This window comes from Bos taurus, chromosome 1 (assembly GCF_002263795.3).
Source record: "Bos taurus isolate L1 Dominette 01449 registration number 42190680 breed Hereford chromosome 1, ARS-UCD2.0, whole genome shotgun sequence".
NCBI classification, from domain to species: domain Eukaryota; kingdom Metazoa; phylum Chordata; class Mammalia; order Artiodactyla; family Bovidae; genus Bos; species Bos taurus.
Genome location: NC_037328.1, coordinates 50,791,569 through 50,800,993, shown reverse-complemented (window position 1 = coordinate 50,800,993; position 9,425 = coordinate 50,791,569).

The window sequence follows — 9,425 nt, the reverse complement described above, 5'->3', positions numbered from 1 at the left end:
TTAATTCCAATCCCCCTCTGTTGAATTTACACATGTTTACATTATTTTAAAAATAAGTTTGACATAAACTTCAAAGAAAGTGATTGCTGTCATACTAAGGAAATCACTTAATTTCATTGTTACTGATAGTCAGAAAAGCATCTTTTAAATTAACTCTTGAAAGCATTATGAAATGCAGAATATAAAATAGGATTTACCTACAGTTTTATAATATTTAATAAAATCGAACCATAGATGCTATTTAGAGATTGCTTAAGAATATCATAAATAGGGACACAAGGAAAATTCCCTGTGATATTTATATTAATGTCTAGAATATCATTGAAAAAGTGGAATATAAGGAAAAGAGGATTACTTATATTACACAAAATCAAAGTCAAGAAAAAACAAAAAGGAAGAGTAGAGAGTAACAGCTGCTCAAGTCTTTGCACTGGCATGCTACTCAAAGTTTATTTCTCTGGCCAGCAGGAAAGTTTCCCAACTAAAAAATAATGTTCTTGTTTCTTTGTTGTTTTGAGATTTTTTTTAATTCCTTGTATTTATTAAGCAACTTGATCTTTAGATAGGATTACAATTTACACAATCCTTCTCCAAGCATAGATCTGTAGACTGTGGTTGGTTCATAAACTATGTATGACCGATCAGTGACAAAATCATTTACAATAAATATTCATGGCAATTTGGCATGGTAATTTTTGTCTACTGAATCTGAGAGTTAAAAACAGAGCATTATTTTGTATTTCTTTTTTTCAGTAATTCGTTTTAGTAATTTAATTTTGTATTTTACAAAATTATTAATCCAGAGATTAGTAGGGGAAGGGGGTGAAACTAGTCTTTTACTCCAGATGGTCTGAGAGACACTGGCTTATACCTTACATAGATATCTTTAGAGTGATTCCAGATCTTTCTTCTTTACAGCTATGACTATGATGCAGAATTTCTTTCTTTTGGATACCACAACTTTTCCTTTCTGTTGGTCTAATATTGAACAGGTAAGTAGATCATATTTTACACTGAAATCATACAGCTAACAATGAGGTTTTATATTAGCCTGTGCCTTTTTCATTTCCTGGTCACTTAAAATCAAACTTCTTGGGTATTAAGAGTAGATAGAAGTCACATTAAGTTAGGTAATAAACCTAAGATGTAACCATCAACAAGCATTTATTAAGCATCTACTTAATATTCTACAAAGCATCAACTTAATATTCTACAATTCTCAGTCTTCAAAAGACTTGAAAACCCTGTTTGGGGTTAAGATAAATCCACTGGAAACAATAAGAGGCCACGGGTTAAGTGACAACTTTTTGCTGCCAACTCTAAGTGGTGGAGGAATTCAGGTGGAAACCTTCTTTATCTGTATAACCAAGAAATGCCTCTACTTCACATGAATGTGAGTTCGTGTATATGACCTCCTGTCCAATGTTAGCATACAGTAGGTGCTCACTACTATTTTTGTTTTATTGTTTTAAAAAAGGAACCTGATCAGGGAATTTTTTAAAGGGGTAAATAAATTCATATAAGCACAAAAGGAAAAAATCTATATGAAAGATTTTGCATTTGCAAAGATATTCTTCTTTGATACTGTGAAAATTCGTGTCGGAGAACAGAGGTGAATAAACCCCAGCATGAAGATAGAACTCCACAGTTGGTGACATTTTGTTTACTGTGATCTGTAACCTCTGGTCTCTAATACTACATTTTCAGCTACCTCTGTGATCAAGCTACTGTATACACCAATGCAGATTTCACTATTTCCCTATCTTTGAAATAAAAACATTTAGATTGATACATTAGAATAAGATTGGGCAATTATTCTCATTCTCCTTGAAAAAGAAAGGGTAATGATTTTTTTTTTTTTTTTTCAGAAATAAAACTACTGATGTAAGTGATGACACAAGTAACCTAATCATTTGTTTCCTTCCAGTTAGTTTAACCAAAGTGGAAACTATGAAGTGGAGCATAAATAGTAATCATTATTTCCTGCCTTTCAGCCTTTCCCCGTCCTTCTGCCTGTAAGTCAGCAAAGTTCTAAGGCTTTCTAAACTTTCATCTTTTTCCTAGCTTTGTAACTTGAGCTTGATTGCTCCCTCTCTGCTGTGGAAGAAAACCATATCTGTAATCTTAAAAAAAAAGAAAAAAAAAAGTTTGAAATAAAATCTTAAGTGACTTGGATCATGAAAAAAATGTAAGGCCTAATTTGTTTCTATTTATCCTTCCTTTTCATATTTTTCTCTGATAGAGTCCATCTTTGCACCTGAGTTTATTTCCCATAGGTAAACCAGCCAGGCATTGGCTCCGTACAAGATTTTCCTTTAAAAGCTAACAGGAGCTTCCACTACGAATAGATGCTTGTAATTGGATCTCTCCGTTTTACTAATAGTGATTCCAGATGGCTGCTTCTAGAGGAAGCAAGAATTTCTGACTCCAAAATGATGTGGTAACAGAAACCTTCCCCCAAGTGCTCTTAAGTGGGAGAACCATATGCTTTAAACTTCTTGATTGATCAAGAAAACTTCTGGTGTTGGGTAGGTTCCTTTGTGGGAGCACTGTAGTTGGGCTCTTGCTGATGCAAAAACCTCCGTGAGAGAAATATGAAATGTATTTTTTCTCTCAGCACCACAAATGATTGTTAACTGTCAGTCTTTGTGTATTCATAGATGAATGGATAACATGAAGTTCAAGTCCTGAAGTCAGCACACGGAGCTCTAAAGAAAGTTAGGCAAAGTTACCAAAGACATAAACACGTAACAGCAAAGGAAGTGAGAGGTGGAGATCAAAGCCCTCGTATAAATTTGATACCAGTTCCTGTTATCTCCTAAACTATTGCATAGAAAATACTGCCACCAAGTTTCTCATTTAAGGCTTATAAAAAACATGTAAGTTTGGACATACAGGTATTTTACCCCTATTTATGGACGAAGAAACAGAATCTCTGAGAGGTTAGATGACTGACTAATGGTGACCAAGGCACGAATATATATCTATATGTTTCTCTTCTGAGGCTCTTTCCAGAACACCAGGCTGCCTCACTACGTTAGAACCAAAGGAGAGATGAACAGCAAAAAAAACTAGTAAAAACAGTTGTGACCAAATAATAATAAAGTTACATATAGTTTTTTTTTTTTTTTGCATTAAATTTGGTGGTCTAAAACTTCCTATTCTCTCTGAAGACCTATTCTGAAAACCCACTGTCTATCTTTTGCTATGACCATAATAATTTGGTTTTTGTAAAAACAGACTCCTACAGTGAGAAGGTACAGCAGTGAGCAGAGAAAAGAAGAGGACCAATAAAGAGAGCATTAAGGAATGGGATCATTCATGGTTTACATGTGGATCCCCATAGGGGAATCTTCTGAGAGAATACATAAAGCAAAACAGAATTGTCTCACTAAGGGAAGGGAAACTGAAACATTACACACAAACTCTTGTCTCTTGTTGGCTGAGGGTTGCTCATGAGCCATTAACGGATCTGGGTCCACACTGCTTCGTACTGACTAAGCAGGCTTAGGAGAGAGAGAAAGCCCTCACAAAGAGAGAGACATAAAAAGCCACAGTGGACAGCGGCTCCAGAGAAATATGGAAATATGGACAGGGTACCAACAGCATCTGCTAAAATGACCTGGGAGGAAATGACACTAAAGGTTTTGATGACTGCACAAAGAAGTCGATTTTTCCCCTTGCCTAAACATTGGTCATTGGAATACACATGCATATTGTGTGTGTGTGTGGCATGCATGAAAGTAGATTGTTTTAATTTTTCTTTCTTTTCTATTCATTTCCTGCATTTCTTGCAATGTAATGTACTATTTTTGTAGTTAGGAAAAAATTCTTCAATCAAAATTAGTAATATATTTCATATATATAAACATCATCTGGCATTTAGATCTAACATCATCTCTGAACATTTTGTTTACATATCTGTATCTCTTAAAGTAGCATCATTTGAACAATTTCTACTGCTGTAATTTGTCAAACAAGTCCATATTCATTATGTTTGCTCTGCCTTATTCTTATGAACTTAACCTTTTCTTTTCCAGGACAAACAAATGCATTCAGTATTTCTCCTGTAGAAGTTTGTTTTCTTTGCTACTGGACTTTTAAAAAACCTTTAAATCATTTTTGCAGATTTGTAACCACAAGTAAATACAGAGTTACAAATATGGGCTCACTAAAGCTTCATAATTGTGTTTTGTTTAAATGATAACTTGTTTAACTTTTCCCCCTAAATATATAAATGAACTAACCACAATGTAATTTATTATTATCCCTTCCATAAACCAGAAGTGGTCTTAGCTTATTAATTCCATACTTAAATAAAACAATCAAAGGCAGTGTAGTTTGATGTTAAGTGCAATGAACTCAATCAGGAACTCAGCTTCCAGTGAAAGCAGCATTAACTCATATAAATGGGATCAGTAGATATGTAATAGCTTACTTCTTAGGGTAATGCTATACAATGCACTCACCACAGTTTTTTCCTAAGTGCTTTTAACTTCAAGGACATCTAGGAGATAAAGCAGAATTTTTCATAAAATATGTCATTCACAGAGCATGGTCATATCAGCTTGCAAAATGTTTAGAACTCATGAAATACATAAGTGCTACCATATTAAACAGGCCATAGTGTGAGCACTAACCATACTTTTAGTTTCATTCTGCTAAAACAGTTGCAGGCCATTGTTTCCGCATAGGTCTCCATGCCTTATACCATGTAATACAGTCACCATGGTCTCAATTAAATGGAATTGAAAACAGTGCCTGACTACAGGCCGCTATTTTTAGGTGCTGGTAGAAGCCCTATAAAGATAATGACTAACTGATTAAAAAAACATTTATTTTTTACCTTATAGTTGTGTAAATTATGCACACACACACATGTGGACGCACACACACAGGGGCCTATGGATATCATAGAAACTGAAAAATACTTAAGACAGAGACAGTAAGCAGATGCAACAAAGGAGTAAAAGCCATGATGAAACAGAAACCACAATATGGAAGCAAAATAGATACAAACACAGAGAGAAGCAAAGACAGAAAAGCAAAGTGTCCAGAATGGCAAAATTCTACAGACTATTGGATCATGTAGGGTTTTTATTGTGTCCAGAGTAAGATTACATTTTTCTCTGGAACTAGATGACTTAAATGCTGAGATAAGAAATGTCCCTGAGTAACTGATAAACCAATTCATATCATCACATTAGGAAAAAGCTTTTCTTGAAATCCAAGAGCATTCAATTAATTTAACTGTAGCTGTGAAAAGAAGAGAAGTGAAAAGCAAAGGAGAAAAGGAAAGATATAAGCATCTGAATGCAGAGTTCCAAAGAATAGCAAGAAGAGATAAGAGAGCCTTCCTCAGCAATCAATGAAAAGAAATAGAGGAAATCAACAGAATGGGAAAGACTAGAGATCTCCTCAAGAAAATTAGAGATACCAAGGGAACATTTCATGCAAAGATGGGCTCAATAAAGGACAGAAATGGTATGGACCTAACAGAAGCAGATGATATTAAGAAGAGATGGCAAGAATACACAGAAGAACTGTTCAAAAAAGAGCTTCACGACCCAGATAATCACGATGGTGTGATCACTGACCTAGAGCCAGACATCCTGGAATGTGAAGTCAAGTGGGCCTTAGAAAGCATCACTATGAACAAAACTAGTGGAGGTGATGGAATCCCAGCTGAGCTCTTTCAAATCCTGAAAGATGATGCTGTGAAAGTGCTGCACTCAATATGCCAGCAAATTTGGAAAACTCAGCAGTGGCCAGAGGACTGGAAAAGGTCAGTTTTCATTCCAATCCCAAACAAAGGCAATGCCAAAGAATGCTCAAACTATCGCACAATTGCACTCATCTCACACGCTAGTAAAGTAATGCTCAAAATTCTCCAAGTCAGGCTTCAGCAATATGTGAACTGTGAACTTCCTGATGTTCAAGCTGGTTTTAGAAAAAGCAGAGGAACCAGAGATCAAATTGCCAACATCCACTGGATCATGGAAAAAGCAGGAGAGTTCCAGAAAAACATCTATTTCTGCTTTATTGACTATGCCAAAGCCTTTGACTGTGTGGATCACAATAAACTGTGGAAAATTCTGAGAGAGATGGGAATACCAGGCCACCTGATCAGCCTCTTGAGAAATCTGTATGCAGGTCAGGAAGCAACAGTTAGAACTGGACATGGAACAACAGACTGGTTCCAAATAGGAAAAGGAGTACGTCAAGGCTGTATGTTGTCACCCTGCTTATTTAACTTATATGCAGAGTACATCGTGAGAAATGCTGGACTGGAAGAAACACAAGTTGGAATCAAGACTGCCGGGAGAAATATCAATCACCTCAGATATGCAGATGACACCACCCTTATGGCAGAAAGTGAAGAGGAACTAAAAAGTCTCTTGATGAAGGTGAAAGTGGAGAGTGAAAAAGTTGGCTTAAAGCTCAACATTCAGAAAACGAAGATCATGGCATCTGGTCCCATCACTTCATGGGAAATAGATGGGGAAACAGTGGAAACAGTGTCAGACTTTATTTTTTGGGGGCTCCAAAATCACTGCAGATGGTGACTGCAGCCATGAAATTAAAAGACGCTTACTCCTTGGAAGCAAAGTTATGACAAACCTAGATAGCATATTGAAAAGCCGAGACATTACTCTGCCAACAAAGGTTCGTCTAGTCAAGGCTATGGTTTTCCTGTGGTCATGTATGGATGTGAGAGTTGGACTGTGAAGAAAGCTGAGCGCCGAAGAATTGATGCTTTTGAACTGTGGTGTTGGAGAAGACTCTTGAGAGTCCCTTGGACTGCAAGGAGATCCAACCAGTCCTTCCTAAAGGAGATCAGCCCTGGGATTTCTTTGGAAGGAATGATGCTAAAGCTGAAACTCCAGTTCTTTGGTCACCTCATGCGAAGAGTTGACTCATTGGAAAAGACTCTGATGCTGGGAGGGAATGGGGGCAGGAGGAGAAGGGGATGACAGAGAATGAGAAGGCTGGATGGCATCACTGACTAAATGGACGTGAGTCTGTGTGAACTCCGGAGTTAATAATGGACAGGGAGGCCTGGCGTGCTGTGATTCATGGGGTTGCAAAGAGTCGGACACGACTGAGCGACTGAACTGAACTGAACTGAAGGGTCAGAAAATAAGCCATGTAACTTCCCTAACATGATGAAGAAACACATGTGTATATATGATTTCATTTTATTTTTTAAAAATGCATCCCTATGCTAAAATTCAACAAAAGTCCATTTTTCATACTGATTTTAGATATAAGACTGCACTTACTTGTAGACTTGAGTTGGAAATGTGGGGACTTACAAGGTGGATTTGACCCTTGATTAAATTCTTTTGACATCAAAACAAAAAAGTACAAAAGAGATATGCCTCTATTTGTAGAATTGCAATTTTAAGATATGAGTTGTGTTCTAAAAGTTCACAAGATAATATTGTCCCTGAAAGTTGAAAGTGTTGGTCGCTCAGTCATGTTCGACTCTGTGAGCCCATGGACTGTAGCCTGCCAGGAATTCTCCAAGCAAGAATCCTGGAATGAGTTGCCATTTCCTTCTCCAGGGGATATTCTTAACCCAGGGACTGAACCTGGTCTCCTGCACTGCAGGCAGATTCTTTACTCTCTGAGCTACCAGGGAAGAGCCACATATTGTCCATCAGTTCAGTTCAGTTCAGTCGCTCAGTCGTGTCCGACTCTTTGCAACCCCATGAATCACAGCACACCAGGCCCTCCTGTCCATTATTAACTCCCGGAGTTCACACAGACTCACGTCCATTTAGTCAGTGATGCCATCCAGCCATCTCATCCTCTGTTGTCCCCTTCTGCTCCTGCCCCCAATCCCTCCCAGCATCAGAGTATTTTCCAATGAGTCAACTCTTCGCATGAGGTGACCAAAGAACTGGAGTTTCAGCTTTAGCATCATTCCTTCCAAAGAAATCCCAGGGCTGATCTCCTCTAGGAAGGACTGGTTGGATCTCCTTGCAGTCCAAGGGACTCTCAAGAGTCTTCTCCAATACCACAGTTCAGAAGCATCAATTCTTCGGCACTCAGCTTTCTTCACAGTCCAACTCTCACATCCATACATGACCACTGGAAAAACCATAGCCTTGACTAGACGGACCTTCGTTGGCAAAGTATGTCTCTGCTTTTGAATATGCAATCTAGGTTGGTCATAGCTTTTCTCCCAAGGAGTAAGTGTCTTTTAATTTCATGGCTGCAGTCACCATCTGCAGTGATATTTTCCCTAGCCAGGTACAAATGTATGCTCCTAAACATTTGGTTTTGATAAATGTTATTTCCTCAGTATTTTGTTGTTTTTGTTGTTTAGTTGCTAAGTAATGTCCAACTCTCTTGCAAGCCATGCATTATAGCCCTCCAGGCTCTTCTGTCCATGGGATTTCCCAGGAAAGAATATTGGAGTGGGTTGCCATTTGCTTCTCTAAAGGATCTTCCCAACCCAGGGATCAAACTCACAACTCCTGCATTGGCAGGATGGTTCTTTACCACTGAACCACCAAGGAAGCCATTTTCTCAGTATAGAGGTGTAGTTAATGCACTAATTTTGGTGCAGGGGTTTTGATTTCTGTCTTCATGTCTCTTGAGATTTTCTCTGTTTCTGTATTTAAGATTCTTTCACTCTCATTATTGATAAATCAGATTCTAAAAAAATATATCAATCTCTGGTTTAACATATTTTCGTATTTTTTTCTCCTTTTCCCCCCATCTTTATCTCTTTGTTGTCCTTTTTTTTTTTTAAAAAAAAAAAAGCAGGTAAAATACAGAATTAGAGAGAAATACTAAACAGAATGTTATGTTTACTTCTTGACTTTGACATTCACATAGTAGAAAGTAATAGCCTTGACACTAACTTATACAGAGAGAGAAGTTTGGAACTTATTCTCACATGTACAGAATGATACACATGTATATTCAACTTGAGGACTTAAAGCAAAGGGTAACAGAAAACCAGATAACAATGATTGTTTTGCTTTTGAAATATACTAAGCAGAAAGGAGAATGTGATGATGGTTTTTTTACTTTCAGAACATCTTTAACACTGTAGAAATAATTTTATGTTTCCTTTTTTACCTCACACATGTTATGAAATACAGGATGTCACTGTCAAAATTCGGAAATGAGTGCTGTGAGGTCACTAAGAAAAGGAGTGGATGAGCCAGGAATAAAATCGCTTAACACTTCATATCTCTTTCCTTCCTTTCTTCCTTCCTTCCTTTATGCCTACCAATATAATATATTTTTTTTAATCTCTGGGAGAACCACTGGTTTTGCTGCAAGAAAAATGAATCCAGATAGAGATGATTATTCTAATTTAACTCTTTATTATGCTTTAAAAATGAATAGCATTTTCCTTTGTGTAACAGAAATTGATTACAATGATAACAATTGTTTGTATATAT